Here is a 24,480-nt window from a genome sequence, read left to right as displayed (position 1 = left end):
CCTAAGATGGAGCGATGGCGTGGGTCAGGACGCCAGACAGCTTTTAGGGATATCGAATTGGTGGACCTCGGCGCAAAACCGGGATGTCTGGAGTTCCTTATTAAGGCAGGCCTAGACCGGATACCGGTTGTTGCCCCGTTGATGATGATGATGATGATGATGGTATGCAATCTAAAATAAGGACTGACGGTTTCGACCGGGATAGGGGCAATTCATCAGACGCTGCCTCACCTCTGCCCTGGGAGCAGCAAAAAAACACGATGAGGGTGCGAATTATGTCCAAGGTAAACCGCCAATAGTTTGAGCCTAAGTTAGGCTAAAGCTAGATTATTGTTTGGGATATGGGAGATCCACATCTATATGATGTTGGACACGATCAAATGGAGATTAAAAAAAATCTGATGGCTGATGCATCCTTAGACTCTCGTATAGGAAACGTTTCGTAGATTCTGCTTTCCCGTAACAGTATTGCGGATCGTTAGAATGTCCACAATACTTCTGTAAGGCTTCTTCCTTTTCGACATGACAGAAAAACTTTGGTTTGTTTAGCGGAATTCAGGATGTGCCACTTGTTCGTGTGGGAAGGTTGTTGTCAGCTTTAAGTAGCAGCACTTAGCAATGCTATTGACATCTAAATTATCGATTCCGCCCCCGACTTTTGCTAAGGTACAAAGTGGTTCTACGATATTGAATCTAGATTTATTAATTTTTACATTCTTTAACGATTTTTAAGGTGACGAAGGGACTGTTGTTTGTTTTTGAATCATATGCACTTCAGCCTAAAATATGTGCTATTGTATATTATCGCAAAGTAAAAGGACACTCCTCCGACTCAGAATCCTGTTCTGTTTTTGAGAGGCCAGTGTAAGAGACCTTAGCATTCGGGCCCATTATATCTTTTATTTCAAAGTAGCTTCTAATCTAGAACAACTCTCGGTTATTTCATTTGTTTGGAACATTGAAGGATTACTCCCTTTATTTTTGAAAGTAAAACAACATTCAGTCCCCTATTTTTTGTAAATAAGACCATCGGGATCTTATTTGGATTTATTGAAAGCGTGTTTGCGGAACTTACTGTCAATTAGATCAGCAACAAATCATTGCAAGGCCTTGATCAACTCCTAGCGCAACGACGTTATTCGCATAAGCTTGGGCGTATACTGACAGTCCACTGCTATGTGTCGATCAATATCATCCACAAAAGTGGTGACAGCACACCTGCTTGGGGACAGGCTTTAGTTGTTCCTATTATCAGGTAATGGTAAACATCTACTTCGGCACACAATAATTTGTATGTTAGCATAGCTCCTAAAGTATCATCGACATCATGATCCATTACCGCAAAACGCCATTCATTGATTTTTATAGTCAGCCAACACCCGAAACCATAGAGGGCGGACGACATTGCGTTCAATTTTAGATTTGAGACGTTTGTCACTTAATCCAAGTTGCGTTAATGCGTGGAACAATTTCATAACGCAGTTCTCCATTGGTTAGCCTTTATTAGTTTTTGTTTAAGATTTATTGCCAATCGGGTCTCGCCAAAAAAAAATCACGATTTGGTTTATGAGTGTACAAATAATAGACGTCAGTGGACAATTTAAGTAATATCTGAGTTGAAATTGGGTAGGTCACTTTGAGATAAGTACAATTTTTATAAGGGTAGGTGCAGGACCATAGAGTGGAAATCCGACCCGTGATGAAAATTATGCGGAAAAACGGGATTCGCGGTGAAAATATCTATGGTAGAAAAAGAAGACGAGGCAGACTCTGCCTAAGATGGAGCGATGGCGTAGGTCAGGACGCAAGACAGCTTTTAGGGATATCGAATTGGTGGACCTCGGCGAAAAACCGGGATGTCTGGAGTTCCTTATTAAGGTAGGCCTAGACCGGATACCGGTTGTTGCGCCGTTGATGATGATGATGAAAGCCCTAGAAATTTTGTAACATTCTAATAACATTTACACGAAACTCATTGTTATGGTCACGAGAGGTCATTGGGTGAGAATTAGGCAGGATGATAACGTATGCAGAGAGGCTCTTCTCCTTTTGTATTTATTTGACAAGATTACGTACGGAAGATTCAAGTCTATTCATTAGATATGTAGATACTTCCTACTTCAAAAATGAGTGAAGAGGAAACATACAAACAAAGAAAGATGTACACGTGCTGAAAAAGGATATAACTGGTTCCCGAAATACTACATTTACATAAAGAGACCATTATTTATTCACTGAGGTGCTCAGGTTTTGTCATACTTGTTTCATATAAATGTCCGTTGATTTAATAGAATTAGCTTTGGAAGAGTTTCGCTGTCTATTCTAGATATTCAAATATACCTTCTTTAATATGATTAAAAGGTCATGGAAAACGTATTTGTAAATCGCGTGGTATTATTTCTATTTGATTCCTAAGAATCCTAATAACCTTGAATGGCCGATCAAAAGGAAACGGCCTCTTCCTTATTCATTAGCATTTCCATAAATTATGCTTCGATGTTTGATAGGTTTTTGTTTGTCAACCTAAGTTTCATGTGACCACTGGAAACTGGTTGGTTTTGGAAAATAACCGAATCAATCTAATTTAAAAGTCCGGATACGTATGTATTCCGGATGTAAAGTTAGATTGTCTTTTAGCATACACCATTTTCAAAAAAAGGAAAATTAGAATGCAAAACTTGGACGTGTGTTCTTACGTTTATTCTTTGTCACATGATGGAAAAACACCGATACAACCCCTGAATTTACAAAACTGGTTTGAAATTAAAAGACCATTTTTGAATGAATACAGATATGAGCTTTTAAATTTTGTATTTCTGTATGGACTCCTGATTATTTGCGCAAGGTCACTCCTCCATGTGTTCAGTATTTATTTTTGTTTGGTAAACCAAATTGGGATTGGGCCAATTCAATGGCGGCTGGAGGAGATTTCTGGAATATTTTATACAACATTTTTGACTTTGAGCTGTTGCAATAATTTATTTTGTTTATTGTTAAGCTACAAATCAGGTTTTTAGTAAACTTTGTATCTTTTTAATTTATTTTTATTCGAGTGGTAACAATTTATTTGACAGTTGGGGAATCTTTAGATGATCATCTTCTTTCTATAAAAAAGAAAGAAATCTCGGGGCTTGAATGCTACTGCAGGTGAAATTTCGAAAATGGTTTGCTTAGGAATCCTGGTCAACTGGACTTCGCTATATTCTATGCCATCTCAGTTACAATGAGGTTGCATGGGCCATCATAGAGGCTATGATGGAAGAAAGAAAGATTGGAACAGTATCTGCATTAAGTCTTATTAAAGCAGATGGTGCCATTCAACCCCAAACCTACCGATCGGAAAGTTAATGGCACTGGGAGTCATCCAGACGAACATCTATGGAACGAGCGGCACCAAATTTTTGACAAAATCTCAATATTTCAGATTCCTCGTAGAAGAAGGAATGGGATCGTGTGAAATACGCTCTTTACGCAGTACAAGTAGTATACCCTTGTCGCCTTTTTGGATATAGTGGGAGCTTTTAACAACGTCAGTACCAACGCTATCAAGGAAGCCTTGACCGGTATTGAATTGGAGGGGTATCTCACGCATTGGATTATATCCATGCTGAGTACCAGGATAATCCAGTCCGATCTGGGAGGCAACCACTTGTCCAGAGCTGTGAACAGAGACACGCCCCAGGGTGGCGCCACCTCTAATGGACAAAATTTTACGTACATTGGACAGCAGCGGGGTGAAGGTGGTGGCGTTTGCCGACGACTTGGTGATATTAGTATCAGGGATGTTTCTGTCCATTATGAGCGACATCATGGAAGGATTGTTGCGAAAGGTGTGCCTGTGGGCCGCAAGATGTGGACTCAGCATAAACACAACAAAAACGCAACTGATGCTATTCACCACCAAGACAAGGATACCTGAATTCCACCTACCACAATAGTGACAGTGGTGTAGCAGAATGAGCAACTTGCGTGTCGGACGCACAAACCCGATACTTCCCAACAGCAGCTGATTTTTATGGTTTATGACCGGTGTCCTATCCATATTATTATTATATTATGTTATTATTAGATCTATTGGCTCAGGTACTGGTATTCTTTTGGCCGTTACCATCATCTATCAACATCAAAATCCACCACCACCATAACTGCAACACCTGCCACCTCCAGCACAACAACAGCAATATCAGCAGCAACAAGTCATTCAGCAACAGTCTACATTTTTAATCCTGACATACGGAGAGCACACAGGCTATCCTGGCATGTGCGGATTCGGGTCTCTGGACATGTTAGCAGTCATCGTGAACAAAATTCATGACCCCATGGTTAGCGAGGTATCTCCCAACAACTTAGACCAGGTGGCTCAGCTGCAGCAGATGGTGGTAGCAATAACAGCCATCGCCTGTGAGTTGGCAGAGGCCGTCGGTGCTCTGCGTTCGGGAATTAGGACTAGATCAAAGTCTCCGCCTTCCGGAATGGGCGATCGGTTATTAGGTCGTAGGGACCTTCGGCAAGTATCGAGGCATGCTGGTACCATTATAGCTTCGCTGAAAAAACTAATAAACATACCAGCCCCTGCAATTTTGCACCGAAAAAACCAGACTTGCCGAAATTTCTGACGACTTCTATCCGAAATGCTGCACCATGTCTCCTTACAATTTACGATCACTTGAGCCGCGCAACTACCTCGTCGATACAGGCCCAAAAGTCTCGGTTCTTCCCATATCTCGCCATTCGCAATCGTTAAAACTCGCGGCAGCGAATTCTTCGTCGATCCGTACGTATGGCTACAGGCAGGTAGACCTGAGTTTAGGAATTCAACGGTCGTTCTCTTGGCGCCTCATTATCGCGAACATCAGTATACCCATCTTAGGCGCGGATTTCCTGTACCACTATGGGTTGCTAGTGGGTATACATAATAAGTCCCTCATTGATCCACAACTTTCCTCAGGTCATCATAAAAAATCTCATTCTGCTCATGCAGCACGCTTTCCATCATTTTTGAAGACGTTGCAGACACACTTTTTCAGAAATACGGCATCATCACTACCGTAGCCTACATAACGACGAATTCTATGAGTGATACCACTACCGTCAGGGTATGGATAAAATCCGGCTCAATAGGTTGCCCATATGGATGAGGATGATTCAGCGCGGAAAGTCAACAAGGGCAATATCTATGGTAGAAGAAGAAGAGGAGGTAGATCCTGTCTGAGATGGAGCGATGGCGTAGGTCAGGACGCCAGACAGCTTTTAGGGATGTCAAATTTGGGGCCTGGGCGCGAAACCGGGAGTCTGGAGTTCCATATTAAGGCAGGTCTAGACTGGATACCGGTTGCTTAGCTGTTGATAATGATGACCGTCAAGCATGATGTTCAGCACCACATCAACACAACTGACTCCTCATTTTGGCGATTACAGACGTCTAAATGCTCAGACGATTCCAGACGGATAGTCCATCTATGATTTTGTGCACTTTATAGCAACTGCCGTATTTTCTCGACCTTGGATTTAGTCAAGGCATAGCATTAAATCCATGTAGCTCCTGAAGACATTAAGAAAACGGTAATATGCACACCTTTCGGAATTTTTGAGTCTACTTGGATAAATTTTGGACTGAAAAAAGCCGCGCAAACCTTTGTGCTACAAAACCTTTACTTCAGTTTCGTATATTTGGATGATATTCTGGTCGCGTCTTCTTCTGAGTTTGAGCATTTAGAACATTTCAAGTGTATTTATTAACGTCTCTTCCAGGCCGGCTTAGTACTTAACGATGGAAAGAGAAAAAAGCAAATTCCTACGATCCCAGGTCCCGGTGAGATTCCTCGGCCATCTGATTACCTTTGAGGGCATCCAACTGGATCCAGTCAAGGAGCAAGCAATTTGGAGCTTTCCGCTTCCAAAAACTGTTAAGGATCTGAACAGGTTCTTGCCCATGTTAAGCTTCTATCGTCGTTTTTTGCCCAAGGTCGTCCACCATCATTTGATCCTTAACACCTTCTTGTCTGGATCGAAAAGGCCGTTCACATTGTTCACAGACCATAAGCCACTCACTTTTACTTTGAAATAAAAGGCTGACAAGGCATCCCTTCGCCAACTTCGGCACTTGAGCTTGGAAAAGATAACATTGTTGTTGACCCTTTGTCACGTATTGCAGAGGTCAAGATTCCCGCCACTGTCGATTTTGTGATGATTTTTGATCCTTATTGCGTGAGGATTAACTTCAAATACACATTTGGGGAGTTTCCTATTTTCGGCTCAACACCGATTTCCGAGAGAAAGTGTTTCACATCATTCACGATCTGGTGGATCCAGGCATTCGGACAACGAATCGGTTAATCACCGCGAAGTATTTCTGGCCGTCCATGAGCAAGGATATTGATTTTTGGATCAGGCAGTCCATTACGTTTAAGACACATAAAACATTTTGGGCATAATCCCTGTATCAGTGAAGTTTGTTCCGAAAATGCTTAACTTTGACTTGAAGAATCGTTGCCTGATCAACGCTCAGGACCAGTTGAATGATGTCAATGATGGTACTGATTTTCCCAAAAATGAAAGGATTCATGGAAGGACGAATAAACTGAAGTGAAAATGGAAAATAAAAGTAGTTGTAGACCCAGAATGGATCCTTGTGTTATACCGCAAGGGGGGGGGGCAGTATATTCAATCATAGAAAAAAGTGCGACAAGAACAGTAATAAAGGTGGAAGGCGAGCCATGTAATAAGTAACCGCAAAATAGCAACTCGTGATTAACAGAGTCAAGGGCCCTAGAGAAATGAATGGAGATGATGTGTATTTCTTGCAGAGAATTAAGAAATTTGGTCACGAAGTTGGTCAAGTCTCGTAAACTGGTAGTAGTGGACCGCTGAAGTAACAGACTAAGACTTGTGGTAAGAGTAGGCCTTACAAAGCATGTGGGATAGGCTGCACAAGGGAGGGAAGAAAAAAGAGAAGCTCAGTTATACACCGGGGAAAAGTAATTACAAAATAAGACTCACGATATTTGAGGCGAGTCAGCAAAGAAGTCAGCAAACTTGATAAGAGTGGGAGAAAGCTGGGCGGGGTCGCGGATATTGCGAATATAAGACCAGGAAGCCTTGAAGTTTCCGAATGCTAATGTGGTATCCCCACTAGTCAGATACTTGTTCCTGGATTTAGTCTACGATAAGATTTCAACGATAACCTAGAATAGGTAAGAGTGCAGTGACCTGGGGGAGGAAGAGGAAGGCCATGGAAGCAGATAAGATAGAATGGTATAAAATATATGAAGAGTTTGCCGCCAACAGTGCCGAGCTAGTATCCGGGGTGAATTTGAGACTCCCTATGCTCGATACTAGGACAGCTCTTTCCACCTGGGCTTTTGTGTTTGCTCCCGGGAACTTTGGTCAAGCCTTCGTCAAGAAATTACGGGATGGTGGGGGTGATTTCAATCTAGCCACGGTGTTCCGGAGGAAGCTCAAAAGCGCAGTGGTGGAAATGGCTGACCTAGGATTGAGCACAGGATCGGTAGGGAGTCTCAACTTCTCCATGTATAGTAGCTCGGCGGAACTGGCGGCAAAATCTTTACGATGGACTGTAAGCCAAGTTGAACAAAGGCAGGACTTGCGACCACGATAAATTATCGTCTGCCCTTACAGCATCCTACCCCAGCGTTACAGCATCGCATGGAATTGTGGGTGGTACGCAGTCGTCCGATGGCTTTTGAAACCAAGGAGTTTGTCTAATTCCGAGAACAGAGTAGACTCAAACTGCATTTCCTGGTCAGTAATGACTTCGACCGGAACTCCAAAACGTGGGATCCACTCCTGATAAATGGCCTCGTTTGTGCGGAAATGTCGGCCAGAGGTATTACCTCAGGCCGCCGCATGAACCTATCAATGATTGTGAGGGAATACTTGAATTCATGCGAATCTCGTCGATGTGGATCGTGTAAACACGCTTGGTAAACCGAGGGAGTGAGTCTACTTTATTTTCTGCGTGCTTGGTGACTTTAAATTTTTGGCATGCGATACACTGTTTGGTCCAAGAGTTAATATCATCGTTCATTCAGGGCCAGAAATATTTGCTAGTGACCAGCCGATCCCTTGTCTGAATGACAGGGTACGCAAGATGGTGTACTGTATGGAATACTTGCTTGCAAAAGATGACCTGGAAAAAATGGCTTAGGTCCTTTTTTAGAGCTCTCGCAGGGTATTTCGGAGCTTGAGGCGAAAAGAGGAAACTCCGGAATTCGTATTTCAATCAGATGATCCTTCGGATGCTAACCCTCTGTGTGTATCCATAGGGCTCCATGGAAGAGATCAAACCTTTCCTGGAAGGCGCCTGGTTTAGTGGATCTCGACTTGACTATCAATCGTTTGATCAAAGAAAATTCAGGTTTTAGGTCTACAGACTAAACGGACGGAAAGTTGCAAAGCAAAAAGAAATAGATACTCTTCTTTAGTAAAGTGGCTTTCGTCATCTTTTTCGGTTTGTGATGAAAAGAAGTGGTGCTGGTGGGCAAAAGATATATGTATCTAAATCTAGCTACGTGGTTGCGATAATTGCAAAAAGCTTGGGTGTTCCCTCCTATCAGCTTCACTTCATTAAAATTTATATTTTCATGGTTTTTTCCCTGTCAATGTACCCTCGCGTGCTGATAAATGTAGGCAGGGTCACTTCAGCTAAGCTATTTCAAACGCACCGGCCGCGCTGACTAGCCTATCTTTTCTCTTGGAAATTACCAATGCTGGTGTTTTAAAATCTTTCCATAGGAAATTCTTCAACCTACTACAATTAGTAATTTTTCGAATAGTGTCGAAATCTATATTTCTTGACTTGATTATTTCGAAAATCTACCAAATTTCATCTGCATATAACGCTCAAGCCTCTATGCTTACTGAATGAGGAGCAACTCATTTGATCGGTACTAATTCAAAACTTTTGATATCGCGTTATTGGGGTCCAGCGGAGAAAAAAGCGTAGAAAGATATGAAATAAATCACAGACTTGAGAAAGAAAAGGTTGACCTCGAAATGTTTTTTTTGTCTGTCTTTAACTTTTTTGGCAATTGCATCATGAATTGAAAAACGATCGCTTTGTAAAATTGACTTGTCAGTTCGGTTGGATGATGGAGTTAAAAAGAAAAAAAAACACAAATTCTTTCACAACCATCCATTACAAAGTTGAAACATCTTTGCGGTGAATCAAACGGCCAAATTGAATGGCAATGATTGATTCCAAGAGTCGTCCAACTGCTGCACCAGGCCTACCAGACCCCTCGATGGTGAGCCATGTGATCATTGATTAAAGATTGAACCAAATGCGATACATCGATATCAATAGGGCTGGAGGTTGCCATGAATCTGATTCACGGAGCAACTCATAATTGGACTCTGGGTGATGCTTAATTACTATCTGCGCTGGGCATGCATCTAGTTCGACCGTGGCTTCAAATAAGGTGTGAGTCTCATGTTGGGGTTTCTCTTCAAAAGGCTCACAAAAGTATCTAAATCCAGGGCAAGACATGTCTCCAACAATAAACAAAGCGTTCCTAATTATGTTGGCTTAAAAAAAATGGACCATTTCGTGGAAGGCAGATTGACAATCTCGAAAGGGTTAACCCATGTTTGCCATTATCCATCTGTGTTCAACATCATCATTACAGCATTTCGGCGTCCACTTTCGATTTTAACATCATTCCTGGGTTATATTTAGATTATTATTTAGGCATATTTAAGATTTGTCTGGTGAAATTTCACTTGGGCGTACATACGACTACCATACAATGAGCGTATTATGCATGGTATTACCGCGATATGTCTGGGGTCTTTTTTCTTTGAAGTTCGTGTTAATTTGCATCTCCACTTACCAGCAACTAACGATCTTTCTGTTTTCCGTTGGAGCAGTAAACACTTCTTGCACGACCTACTCCCGAATTCGTAACTTACTGAGCGCCACTATCAATTATCAGATACCCTCTGGACGTTGTTCTCGGTAAAATAACACAAACTTGGCTTGTATTCACTATCGAGATCCTTACAGCCCGTTTGCTTCCTAAGGACGGGCTCTTACAAGCGAAGGTAATTTAACCCGATCCAGGTGTGGTTTTCGGAATCAGTTCTTTTTCTCCAAAAAAAAAGATGAATTACGCAGTGTTATCAGCTGAACTAAGCACCAGGAAAATAGATACTATTAACAAGATACATTCGTCAACAATCACTTAGCGCCGAATAAATCTCACTTTTGCTATGTATCTTTCTAGTAGACTTAACCGCGGATTACACCCTAGGCACAGGTCGCGATCGCCGCCGTACCGCACTCGCCAAAGTGTCGCTTACGAATAAAGTCTTGAGCGCGATCACCTGCAACATAACAATTTCCGAATCGGATTCGTCAGAAGCTCAGCCGCTTTCTTGTCCACTAAACTAAGGGGTCTCCGGGCCCAAAGGTGCTTCCAACTACGAAACGAGTAACAGCGGGTCTTACTGTCGATCGAATACTATCCAATTATAAGATCAGCATCTCTTTTAGATACAAGATACATAGTCGATGCAGTCTAAAGCTGGGAGCTAGATCAGCATTGCATTTTCGGGGATTCTTCGAGCTGCTTCACCCCCCACCACAGTACATTTCGCGTAGGATTGCTCAAGTGCAATTGGGTGAAGTGGATGAGTTCTCTTGATAGACTCTGTCTTGATCTTACTGATACAGAGATTGCAGCAGCTTCGGAAATGGCCAGCATGCGAGAAGCTTCGACCCACATACACAGTTTCTAAATGACCCCTGCGTCGATGCGCATATATGGTTGCATTGATATAATTTTTCCGAATCATTTCATCTAACATTTAGATTACTCAGTGATCTGTGGAAACCACATCGGAAAGTGTCGATCAGAGATACAGTAGTTTATCTTCGTGTGCATCATTCAACCATGTGGCTTCAGGTATACCTGGTTTTGCAACATATACGTGAGCTTGCTCTAGTAGATACATAACACCACGATGCAAGGGTGATGATACAAACTAGCGGCATTAGAAATCTGGAGCACCATTTGTAGATGCATGCCGACTAGAAGATATTACGTATCTTCAAAATTAAAGAAATGATGAAGAAATAGAAAGGTCCTGATGTAATTTGGTCACCCAGGAGGTATGATAAAAGGCAAATTTTCAGAAGGACCCAAGTCCCTCTTATGCACTGACACTAACCATAGTTGTTACCGCATCAGAACCCCCCTCAGGGGTCGTTAGCGATTTTTAAACGGGTCCCTTACGATACGGGGTGTGACGTCCCCGAGGTGCCCGGGTAAGTAGTTCTGCCCCCTAGCTGGCAGCATACCTGCGTCCTAGGTAGTAGCCTCGAGAAAGCTTCTCGGTGAAGAGCGAATCGCGAATGACCGGTACACGTCGGGACACACTGGGAGTCTCCGGAGCCGTCGACAACTCTTTGTCGGCGTCGACGGGGTGATGTGAGCGTAGCTCTGCCAAGGTGGTAGTTGCGATGTGTATCAGGAGCCAGCCCCTTCGGGATCCTGGTCGGGAAGTGTGCATTGAACCGGTGTTACTAGACCGCGTTGCCCCGAGCGAGCGTTGATCCGTCCGTGAATTCCGGGATCAGCTAAGCGTAGGTCAGGCCTCAAGGAACTGCGGTAGGGGCTGTGTCCCCGAGGGTATACCCGTTCTTGACTATTGCGGCCCGCTTCCTTGCACACGATGCGCTGGTACCTTTTTCATGGAGAATATTCAGAAAATTATAAAAAAAACGACGAAACAACAGACAAGGAGGAAGAGCTGGGTGCGCTTGGGCGGAGCACAAAAATGCGTCGATCACCACAGCGATCAGTGAAAGAGGCAACGAGGGCTGATATACCCGATGAGACACCGGGGCGCCCAAATAAAGAGGAAGCCTCATCAAGTGGCGCGACTGACCGTGCGGAGATGGCAACTCCATTACCTTGCAGTGCCCCTGTTTTGGAAGTAAGCTCAGTGAGAAACGCTAGTCCTGAACAGATGGATTTGGACACAAATCGAGTGAAAGTGCATTCGACCGTCCTCGCTAGAGCCGAAGAGGAAAGGCTCATCAGAAAATGCGCAGCAGTGGTGAAACGTATGCGATCGACAACGTTCCATCAGAGGAACGTCAGCAAAGGCGTCAAAAACGGGCTGATGGAACTGGAGGAACTACTGGACCGCATTTCCTTTTATAGACGAACGTGGAGAGCAGCGGAAGACGATTGTAGAGCAGAAACAGTCGCACTCCCCGCTGAGAATGCTGCTTGCGTCAAACGGACTGCAGATAACCCTCTGCAAAGTGAACTGGGGAAAAAGCGGAAAGAGGACGACGTGCCTGAAGGAGACTTTATCGAAGTAGTCTCCAAGGCCCAAAAAAAAAGGCGAAAAAGGATAAAAAGGAACAACGGACTCCGTCGCCAGAGACACGTCTGTCCAAAAACAAGGAGGCAAGGTTCATTAAGCCGACGGAAGGCAAGACATTTGCGGAAGTCCTTAGTGAAATCCGCTACAGGATGAAACCCGAGGAGAACGGAGCAGAGGTGTCTTCGATACGGAAAACGAGGAGTGATGGAGTTCTCGTCGAACTGGGCTCAAAGACGACCAACAAGAGCACGTTCTGCGTAGCGGTCAAGGGGCTATTGGGGGAGAAGGCTCTTGTTTCCAGCCTAGAACCCATGTGCTCTCTAAAAATACGGGATCTTGACTGCCTCACAGAAAAGGCCGAAGCAGAGGAGGCGCTAAAGCGTGAATGTCCAGAGGTGACCAATGACCGGGTAGATATTACCTCTGTAAATGCTCGAGGCCAAAAGCTCGCCGTGGTGAAAGTCCCCGAGCAATATGCGAGGAAACTCCTTAACAGCGGCAGAATCAAAATCGGATGGGTAGTATGCAGGGTACGAATGCGGATAGTCCCCACCAAGTCCTACAGGTGTCTGGACTATGGACACACGTCAGCAGCTTCCAAGGGTCCGGACAGGAGGACAGCATGCCGGAGATGCGGCCAAGTGGGTCATCAAGTGAGGACTTGCAAGGAAAGCGAGAGTTGTGTTCTCTGCAGCGATCGTGGCGCGTCTGGCGAAAGCGTCGCACACACTGCGGGCTCGGGACGGTGCCCGATCTTCAGGGCGGAATTAGAGAGGGCTAGGGTGCGAACGCCATGATCCGCATTTTGTAAATTAACATGCACCGGAGTGCAACCGCTCACCAGTTGCTAGCACAGTTCGCTGCGGAAGTAAATGCTGATTAGCGAGCAATACCGAAACAAGGACCCGTCCTCATGGTATCTCCACTTATCGGGCACCGCTGCCATCTGGGTTCGGGACAACGTTCGACTTCGTGTTCTTGCCGAAGGTCGGGGGGACGGATTTGTCTGTCCGGGCTCGTAATTTTAAACACCGGATCCACGCCAACGTTTCGGCGCCCAGGTTATGAAGGAAGCATTCCTGACATCACTTTTGCGTCGGAATCTCTGGCATCATCGGTGGACGGAGGGCGAGTCCTAGAAGACTTCTCGGCAAGTGATCGTCAGTACATTGCGTTCGAAGTGTTTGACGCTACTTGCCGGCGAACACCAACACGACGTTCCCCCTGCGTGTGAAATGTCGCGAAGGTGAACATCGGAAGGTTCGTCGAAGCTCTTGGAGCAGGTAGGGCCGCGCTGGGGGGCACTACGGGGGGTGGTGGTGTCGCAGCTTACACCGTCGTAAATTCAGTGATGAATCTGATAACGACGGCGTGTAAGGCTTCCATGCCCCGGAGAGGCCCCAGGCGCGACAAGCCTTCTTTGTACTGGCGGACGGCGGAAATTGCCGACCTACGGAAGGAGTGTCATAAGCTCCGCCGTTTGGCACAACGTTTGTACGCCAACGAGGAGGCATGTGCCATAAAGGCACAATATAGATCAGCAAAAAGGATACTCCGCAGCGCTATAAATAAAAGCAAAGCTCGCGGGTGGCAAAATCTTGTTAATGAGGTGAATAATGACCCGTGGCGACTTGGCTATAAGCTTGTCACTCGGAAAATCGGGGCTCTGCGGAAGCCCTGCATATTGAGCACCAACCAGATTGACCGCGTTGTGCGGGCATTGTTTCCCAGACACCCTGTACGGTTTGATGTAAATAGTGCGGAAAGCGTCGTGCATTGCCCCCTTTTCACAATGGAAGAACTCGAAGAAGCGGTTCTCACTATGAAAAACAGGAAGGTGCCAGGTCCTGATGGCATCCCGGCGGAAGTTTACAAACTGGTGTTCCGCCAACGGCCAGAATTGCTGCTCGAAGCGTTCAACGCGTGCTTGAAGGAGGGCATTTTTCCTTGTCGCTGGAAAGTGGCCAGACTCGCGTTGATCAGTAAGGGTAAAGGAGACCCGGAGCTCCCGTCTGCATACCGACCGCTGTGTATGCTTGACACGGCAGGAAAAGTGCTCGAGAAGCTCATCAGGGGTAGACTCGCTGAAGCGATCCATGCTGCCGGGGACTTATCCGCGCAAGGCAGTTCGAAATCTACAGTGGATGCGGTTATGGAGGTCGTAGATGCGTTTAATCGAGCCGGGGCACACAGCCGCCGATCTCGACGGATAGTTCTCCTCATAACGCTTGATGTCAGAAATGCCTTCAATTCCGTAAGATGGACAGATATGCTAGGCACACTAGAGAACTCCTTTAACGTGCCAAGCTATCTCTTGCGGATATTGAGGGATTATCTGAAAGACCGCTCCCTGTTCTATGAGACGCTAGAGGGCCAGAGGAGGATGGAAATCACGTCGGGAGTAGCGCAGGGATCCATCCAAGGGCCGGACCTCTGGAACGCTTCCTACGATGGTCTGCTGAGACTCGATATGCCCGAAGAGTCGCACCTGGTCGGTTATGCAGACGACGTTGCGGCACTTATTGCCGGACGCACTGTTGAACAGGCGCAAAGCAGACTTGGCATATTGATGCGACGGGTAAGCGGATGGCTGACTCACGGTTTCAACCTTGCGCTGGAAAAAACCGAAGTAGTCATCCTGACCAGAAGGAGAATCCCGACCTTGCGTCCCATACCGATCGGCGAGTTAACTATAGAGTCAAAACCAGCGATTAAATACCTGGGTTTAATGCTCGACTCGAGCAAATCAAAGCAGCCGCGGACACGGCTGCAGCAGGAGTCGCGACCTTGAGTCGGCTAATGGCGAATATCGGCGGCCCTATATCAACTAGGAGACGTCTCCTCATGGGAGGAACGCAGTCCGTCCTTCTCTATGGTGCGGAGGTATGGGCTGATGCCCTTGGCAAGGAGGTGCAGAGGCGGGGAGCTTTGCGAGTGGCGTCTGCTTATCGCACCGTCTCCGAACCGGCTGTGATGGTGATTGCGGGAGTGATCCCCGTTGCCCTCTTTGCCAAGGAGCGCAAAGCTATCTATCGCCATAGGGGCGAAAACTTAACAGAAGTGGTTGCCAGTGAAGAACGTCAACGCACCCTTAACGAGTGGCAACTTTCTTGGCAAAATGACCCAAGGGGCAAGTGGACTGCGCGGCTCATCGACAAATTAGACCCATGGTTGAACAGAAAGCACGGTGAGATTGATTACTTCCTTACCCAACTTCTAAGCGGGCATGGAGGTTTTCAGTCTTACCTGCACAGGGTTGGGAAGGCGCAATCTCCTGATTTTATGTTCTGCAATAAGGGTAAGGGGTTCCCTGAACTAACAACTCCCTTCCTCCCCTACCCTCCCGTTGGTGAGAGGAATTCCCTGACTTGAAGGCTCCCAAAGCCAGGAGAGCGGGAGGGCTAGCCCGAAGTAATGTGTCAAACGGTTATAGGCTAGTTCTCTGATGACAGGGAGGTGTTTAGGTGGTTGGTCCGCCAGCGTGCTGTTGCGGGAGTCCAATATTCTGTGCGTAAACGCATTCTCCTACCCTACTCCCAAAAAAAAAAAAAAAACCGCATCAGAACCGGAAAACAAACTTCAGATATTCATCTCCCAAGAAAAATGCGATGATTCAGTGACCTACGACCATATCGGCCGAATCTTTCATTCCCTCGTTACGTCTATGACTTGATATAATAAAAAAACTGAATGATAATCAAATTTCATGTAAATATTTACTTACCGGCGACATACTCGTATTATGTTCATAAACACGGCAAATACCACTTGAGCTATTTGCTTCGAGCCCTGGAATGCCTTTACAGATGCATCTATTTTACGTGAAACTTGTAAATTTGAAGTTTAGAACGAATTGCCCGTGATATAAGCTTTTATATGGATTGAAAGTGTGTTCTTGAGGGTGAATGTGACTTTGTTATGACGTAGGTTCGGATTTTTTACATAGTCAGTCGGTCATACATGCTTATTAGGTGACAAGTTGGTTCTATTGCATTCTACTCATTCCAGTAACGTATCTTCGATTGTGGTATTCTAACATATCATCTTGGTTTTGGTGGCGTGATGATTTTGATGTGATTGAGTTGATCAGAGAGCTTGAGAGTCCACATGACATGGTCTGAACGGTTTAGGTTCTTTAAAAATTGAGCCAGAGATGCCTACATTCACCACATGTGGTATTCATGTAGGTGGTTCAGACTTCGTAATGCAGCTAAAAATGATGTCTTTTAAAATAACGTGGTTTGCTTCTCCATGACCTTTATGATGCTAACATGGCCAAAACGAGACTATGTTTATGTTCTCTTGTACTTTCAAAACTTTTTTTATTGATTGTGCTAGACACAAGAGCAGATCAATAAGTATCCATGTTGAAAATGAAGACACCATTTTTTCAGATCCTCTAGGAAACAAGAAGTGACACCTGAAGCCAAGCGGTAATCAAAACCCCAAGGCAAGGTGTGACTACCGCGCCGAGGGCAGAATGGTCACGGGGGTTAAAATGTGGCCGTAAATGGTCAACTCTAGGTACCAGGCGACCCCCATTTTTAAGTAGCCTTGCCTCGGCAAAAAGGGACTCTGCCGTGATCGGCTTACTTTTCCCAATAAAACTGAGGCCATGGCAGCCAATTATTAGAAAAAAAAAGAAAAAAAAACAGAAACCATTTAAAAAACTAAAATTAAATCTCGATCGTGACGATCCAACACCGAGTGAAGAGCAAACCCTAAGCTCATCGATGGAAAACCTGAGTCTAGACTCAGATTCTCCACTTACTGAAGTGGGAACCAATCAAATTGTGACCCAGTCGTTAACGGACGAGCTGAAGCAGGCCCCTTCTGTCCTCCTGACTCCAGGCTCCAATCGGCGCCACCTGCTGAGATTAAAGTCTTGCCCATGGGTAAGCACCTGTCTATGGACAGCAAATAGCGTTCGGGCAAACCGCCCCGGGCAAATCACAACCGCCAGGCTGTGCCAAGGTTGAGGGTCCTCAGACGATCCTAACTCTTCAACACAAACAACCGCAAAGACTGCTCGGCCGACAAAGGCTAGGACTTCATTTGCAGTCAAGACTATCGAAGCCTTCGAAGGTTTTGTATGACGACTCTAATCCATCTGGTGGCGATACGAAGCAGTGCCAACAGCTTAGGAGGAAACTCCTCCTAGCTGTAAGGACTGCATCTTTTGCACTTTGAATTCGTAGGTATATACCTTAAAATGTGACGGCTGAACTCTGCTGACGAAGATGCGAACCAGTGGCTCAGGCAGTACTGCTCCTCCCTCAACAACATGTGGGAGGGTGCGCGACTAACCCTGAAAAGGGTTTCTGAGCTGCCATTGTTCAAAAAGTGCTTCCTCTGTCTTCCGGAAGAAGAGCGTAATGGTATTGAGGTTTTGGAACAACTTGGTATCTAAGATAACCTCCACCTGGATGCTACTACGCAGCGAAGCAGAAGTGTCTCTCTCCTGTTTCGCTGCCTAACAGCCAGAAACTTTTCTTACTATCGGCGTTCCCGAACCAGATGTTACCTCATACAAGAACCTTGGGTCGTTGATGGATTAGTCAGGGACCTAAACTTTCAACATGCTGTCCTATTGTGTGCCGATGAAAGTCATCGACCCCACTCAAGACCAGACTAATTTGGTCAACGACCTATGTGACGGCGCTACCACATCGGCTAAACTAATCATAAAAAGTCAACAGGGAGATAAAGAGATACTATGGTGCTCTACATATTTCCCCTATGACGCAGAAGAAGCTCCCAGTGAAACATTCATCAGAGCTATCCAATATGCCAACAGTAAAGGCATGGGAGCAAGAGCAGGATGTGATTTCAATGCTCACCACATATGCTTGGGAAGTTCCAACATCAATACCAGAGGATCGAGACTACTGGAGTATCTAGCAGGAACCGATCTGCAGATCCTTAATTAGGGTAATGGACCCACTTTCTTCAACGTGATCAGGCGAGAGGTCATCGACATCACAGTGGCATCCCCTGGAAATGCGGCTCAGCTCGTAGAGTGGAGAGTATCAAACCATATCACACTCTCAGATCACAGACGCATTGATTTTGTAATGGGCATAGATCTACCTTCACCGATTCCATTTTGGAATCTGCGGAAGACATATTAGGCGACGTATAAAATAGAACTGAGCGTCCGAGTCACGATCCCTAGGACGTGCATCAAAAACATTTCTGGAATTGAGAAGACAACCCAGATGATCACAACTAGCATGAGAGAAGCTTTCAAAGAAAATTGTCCACTCAAGATGCCAAAGAAGGGTAAAACACCATGGTGGAACGTAGATTTGGCAAAACAGAGGACAATGACAAGGATGCTCCTCAATCGTGCTCTGAAGAGTGATTCATCTACTGGCTGGAATCGCTATAAATAGGCACGGAAGGCTCTAAAGAAGAGAAAAAGATCTGCTAAACGATCATAATGAGGACACTTTTGCGAAGACACTAACTCTTGTGAGGGAACCTCAAAGCTAAAGCGGATTCTTGTTAAAGATCATAGTCAGAAGCTGGGCTATTTACGTTTACAGAACGGTAGGTACACAGAAAGCGGTGTAGAAACGGCAAATCATTTTCTTGAAATGTACTGCCCAGGCGGCATTCAAAATCTCAAAAAAACCGAGAGACTAGAATGTGGTATGCAACTGGTGCTCCTGAGCTTTTTTTCCAAAAAAAAACTTTCGTAAGGGTCCAATTTGTTGCGCTTGAGCTATTTCAGCACTATTACCGTTATCCTTTTCATTCTATGGTCATGTTTTACAATATGGCGGGCAACTGTAGAATTGATGTGTGTTTTTCTGCCCTGCTTTATTAGCTCAGCTCCTTTTAAATGTTCCGTATTGAGTGTGTGGGCTACCAAATAGAGAAGTTTATAGCCATTTTTGCAGCTTTTGGCACCAGGCTATCGGGTTTCTTGCAGGGCGCAAATATCAATGCGCCTTCCCTGAAGGGCTCCTGCAAGTTCCTCTGTCTTTCTAGTTAGGGTGCCAATATTTAGGGTGCAGACACGTATTTGTTTTGATCGGACTAACTTAGCGTGATTTCTGCCGACGGTTGCACCGAACTAGATGGTGCCCGACGCATAGTAGTGCTAGATCCAATGTCTCCCCTTCCAGAAAACAACAAGCCACATTCTCTGAGATCTTCATGATTCGACCTGACGGCATAAAGTTCATCCAGCGTCACGACTTGGACGAAGACCATGAACATCCAATTAGATCTATGGTTGGTCAGTTTTAACTCCTCGTTCTCCGAATAACACACCGCAGACATCAAGGCGATAAAACATACTTTAGTGCGATTCGAAAGGATAAAAAATAAACAAGTGTTTCAGGGTAAAAACTGTCAACGAAAGAGTCACGCAGCAACGTACTGTCATCTTTCATACCGCTGCGTGCAATATGACCAGGTTCATGCCCCGGGCGGATGCTCCAAAATGTTTAAGCAAGCGCCAAAGTGCGTAAACTACGGGCGCAACAATTACCTCGGAAATTACCACAACTGCTTGATGTTTACCCGAGTTGTGGCGTCCTGGTTCGATGTATGGTCGAACAAGAATGGGGAACTCTCCACCATTTCCTCACTAACTCTCATCCAAATATCAATCTATTCCACTTCTGGCCAGCCTTAGACCTTAGCCCCCAACTTCAAGAAGGCGAATTGGAAACTCATCAACTGAACCCTCAAATCGAAACTTGAACCGCTCGTCTTCCCTTTCAACGAAACAATTTCCAACGATACCATAGATTGGATAGTTTGTCAATACTTTGAAGTAATTTAGCCAGAATGTCACGAACTGGTACCATCTCGTCCCCTAAACTACCGCAACCTAATGATATCTTTGAGGATATCAAATAAAACGTACCGTAAAGCGAAGACTATTTAGAAGTAGATACTCTCCGCAATCTTCTCTTCTCCGTTACGAAATTTATTCTCTTGACAGGTCAATCCGTGATAGAATCTTAAGTCTCTACACTAATCACCTCGACAAAGGACTCTCCAACATAAAACTGAACCTTGATATGTTCAGTGAACTCAGGAAAACTTACCCTCGTCTAGGCAAATTAACCCAATAGACCACTGTCCTTCCGCAAAATATTTCCACTTCCGAAAAGTTGTACATCCTAGCAAATCACTTTCTTCAAGCGCACTACTGTACCCTCCACATTCGCGATCAACCTTTTGAAAGGGTTGTGAAAAAACCCATAGACCATCTCTAATCCTTACCAATTTTTACCGCCCTAATTGTTTGTCAGCTCAAAGACTGTGGAAGCTGTGATTGCAGACTCACTGCTTAAAAAAAAAAATTAAAGGGAGTCTTGACAAAATTCCTTCTATAGGAACGCAACATTGCTCCTAGGTAGTCGAAATTCGTCGCGGAACTCGGACAGGCACTTGGATAGTCCCCAGATTGACTTAATTGCCGATACTGCCAAAGACGAGAGTGGGAAGCAGCAAACTACAATAGCGTTTGTTTCACTGTTAGAACGTATGAATGAACTCTGTGAGTTCATCAAGGAGAGACGGAATATCGACCAGGGAAGGATTGAGTGAACCCCTTGGTGCCTAGCAAGCGCCCAAAAAAAAGTCTCTTCACCGAAGAAAGCTACGACCCCAACTTTGACGAAAAGGAAAGAGTCTACAGCTCGTAAACCGGAACAATAGACAAAGGCGAGTGGCAAAAGCTGGGTTGTGTGGCAGCAAATATTCCTGAAGAGATGCTGTCCCAAATGAGCGGCTGCGCTCGAGAATCCGGGGCATGTTATGTTTCATTGTCCGAGATTCACGAATGCAAGAGGAATGTTAAACGATGACCTCAATGTAGTTATCGGACCCCACAATATCATGGAGGAGATGCTGAAATTGGATGGAAATTGGAGTGCGATAAACAGAGCAATAATTGTGATACAAGAAAAGGGGCAGGAGCTAGATCGAGCCCGGAGAGCGCGACGGACGCGCAACTTAGTGGTGCTGGTGTAAACCGGAGCCTTCCTCGCAAAGTAATACTTCACGGTGGACCCGCGGGGATATGGGCGGAGAAGTGGGGGCGGTTTCAGTGGATGAGAATCCCACACACTGCTGCAACCTAGCGCAACAGCGTGTTTTTAAGATTTCCTCCACCCATAAAAAAGAAAAAAAAAGTTGTATTTCGAAAATATTGTTTCTCACCGTGTTGCCTCCTTATTTTCTGCAAATATCGGTATGTGACTCTATCAATGACTATCCGTGGACCATAAAGAGTGGGAGCAAGTTGCTCTCCATTTAGTGTGGTCCGACATTAAATGCATGCGAATTTAGGACTCCTCAATCCCTAAAAAGAAATTGTCTCGCTTCGGCCAAGCTTTGGTCCGAACTATGGGAGCATTTACGCTGAATATAATTCGTGCCCTTGCTGTGTTTTACGAATTATTAAAGGTAGCGTTCGCTCCGACCTCTCGAAGCGAACGATCATCAACAGCAGAAGCTGATCAAAAATCCAGAAGGAAGTATACCTTCTGGACAGTGGTGCCATTGACGTCCGAAAAAGGTAACTATTATAAGCATATTGAACTAAAAAATTGTTGTTACATTCCAGAGCTGCTGCGCACAACAGCAAATACGGACTTGCGGACAGGATGTCCGCCAAGAAGTGTAAGATGTTATACCCCGGAGAGACGTCATCGGAAGAAGAAGGCAGCTCCCCAGAACTGCAAGCATTGAACGCGACCCTCCTCGAAAAAATCGAGGGGCCAAAACAAGAAAAGGCCGCGATGGTCCAGCAGCTGGACTGTCAGCAAAAAATTATAAAGCAGCTAGAGGATCGCTTGGCATCCCTCGAAGGGAGGATGGCAATCGCAACGTCGGAGCAGCAGCAACAACAACATCTGCAATATGGAGAACGCGAACAACGACAACATCATCGTGAACAACGGCAACATCAACATGAACAACAACAACACGAGCAACAACTGAAGGAGCAACAACAGAAGGATCAACAACATCATCAAGATGGACAGATGTGCGTCGTTATCCAAGATGCGGAAGGCGACGAGTTCAACTTCGTCCAGCGGAGGAAAAAGAGAAACAAAGAAAAAGTGAGTGTAAGTAGAGTTAAAGCCCTCTCGCAAACGCAAGCTTGCAGATGTGAAACCCGGATCTAATATGTTTCAACACATAAATAGGCTGACAGGCCGCAACAGATCCAAAAACTTCGTTCTTACCAAGAACAATGAAAACATCGGCAGTGACGCTAGGAGAGCTCAAATACTCGCGGAGTCTTTCCTAAATCAAATAAACTCTTCTTCACCTAGTAACAACCAAGCCGTCAGTTTGATTGTAGACACAACAATCAAAGACTTTCTTCATGAGCATTCACTCAAACTAACTACCAACCGGACCAGATGACATAGCAAATATTGACATCAAAAACCTCCCTAGGGCATCACTGAAGTTCTTTCTTGCAGTCTTCAACAACTGCATCAATAATGGTTACTTTCCCACTACTTGGAAAGGAAGTAGCAAAGATAATCGTCATTAAAAAAAAGACGGCTCCCGCAAACCACAAAACTTCAGGCCTGTCTCTCTCCTCTCCAACTTGGGCAAGCTTTTTATTAACTTTTTAAACACTTCTTTATTTTTATCTTCTCTATGATCTAACGTGCGAGTGCGAAACTATGTTACTTTATTTTTATAATAATAATAAAAATGATAAAACAACAACAACTATGTAGCAGCGCACTAAAATCTAATCAGACGAGGAGTTGGGTAGTTTTCTTTCTTTTTTACGCTTTACATCTCAATTTTGTAAATATGACATCTGTCGTCACTTACATGGCACTCTGCTCTTCACTCCTGTAGCGAGGTCTAAACAGAGTGGAGAGCGCCGGTGACATCATCTGTCCGCTGGTATTCGCAACGTTCGAAATAAATTTCGAATGGCGCGAATCCTGCCGCGCCACATCACTCCGCCTCCAGATGAAACCGAGGGTTTCAGTGACCGAATCCGGGACTGTGTTCCCCATCAGTCCTTGAAGCGAACGCGCCGTTGTTTAGAGGTGCACACGGGCTTCAGCCTGGACAGGGAGACCGCCTTTTTGTGTTTACCGATCTCGAGTTGAAAGAAATGTTCTCCCCGCTCGAGAACACCGTACGGGCCTTCATAATGAGGCTGCAACGGCTTCCGGACGGCATCCATCCTGATCAGGACGTGCGTACATGTGTCCAATTCCTTGGGCGCCCAGACAGGTGCGGTGGAGAGTGGCCTTGATGCGTCGGAGATTGTCTCTCAGCAGACGGACCAACCCGGACTTTGTGAGACCCGATCTCTTGTCGAAGACCGGATCACTTGGGAGTCTCGGGTTTTTCCCGTATACCAGCTCCGTGGGGCTGGCAGCAAATTCTTCTCGTATCAACACCTACGGGTATAGGCAAGTGGACGTGAGTCTTGGCTTGCGTAGAACATTTTCGTAGCATTTCATCCTGGCGGATATCGGCTTCCTCATACTAGGCGCAGACTTCCTGTGCCACTATGGATTGCTGGTAGACTTACAAAACAAGTAGATTCCACGACCAACCTTAATTCGTCGGGAGAAATGGTACCTCACCCAGGCAATAATCTTTCTGTTCTTTTAGAAGACAGGTGACGTTATCTGTCCGCTGGTACTCGCAACATTCGAAATAAATTTAGAATGCCGCGAGTGCTGCCGCGCCACAAGCTCTTCGAAAAAGTATGGAGAGTGGGATTAGTCCAACATTGCGATCGGAAAAACATTATTCCGAACCATCAATTCGGGTTCCGGACAAAACGCGGGACCCAACACGCACTAAGCTACCTTCACGACTTAGTGATTAGCTGACTTAACGTCAATAACAAGTCCACAATTGTGTGTGCATTCGACCTTGAAAAGGCATTTGATTCCGTCTGGGTCAACGGACTCATCTTTAAATTAATCAGCCTTGATTTCCCTATCCCGGTGATCAGACTTATAGTAAGTTTATTCGAAGATATGCACTTTTATGTCAGCCTGAGAAATGATTATTCCGATCTCCTACCGGTCACTTCTGGAGTACCGCAGGGATCCATTTCAGGACCTACACTCTACAACATTTTCACGGCCGACGCTCCAA

At 45.2% G+C, this 24,480-nt stretch overlaps 1 protein-coding gene across 1 annotated transcript in view; it reads right to left on the bottom strand.

The window, feature by feature from the left end:
- The window catches only part of LOC119651914 (elongation of very long chain fatty acids protein-like), a 132,437-nt gene extending 121,951 nt beyond the window's left edge, over positions 1-10,486 (bottom strand). Inside the window, exon 1 of the mRNA XM_038055742.1 lies at positions 9,852-10,486. The gene's annotated coding sequence lies outside the window, so the exon portion shown is untranslated. The remainder of the gene's footprint in view (positions 1-9,851) is intronic.
- Positions 10,487-24,480: the final 13,994 nt, after the last annotated feature.

This window comes from Hermetia illucens, chromosome 3 (assembly GCF_905115235.1).
Source record: "Hermetia illucens chromosome 3, iHerIll2.2.curated.20191125, whole genome shotgun sequence".
In the NCBI taxonomy this organism is placed as follows: domain Eukaryota; kingdom Metazoa; phylum Arthropoda; class Insecta; order Diptera; family Stratiomyidae; genus Hermetia; species Hermetia illucens.
Note: the sequence above shows the minus strand (reverse complement) of the source record. Positions and strands in the feature narration are given on the sequence as shown.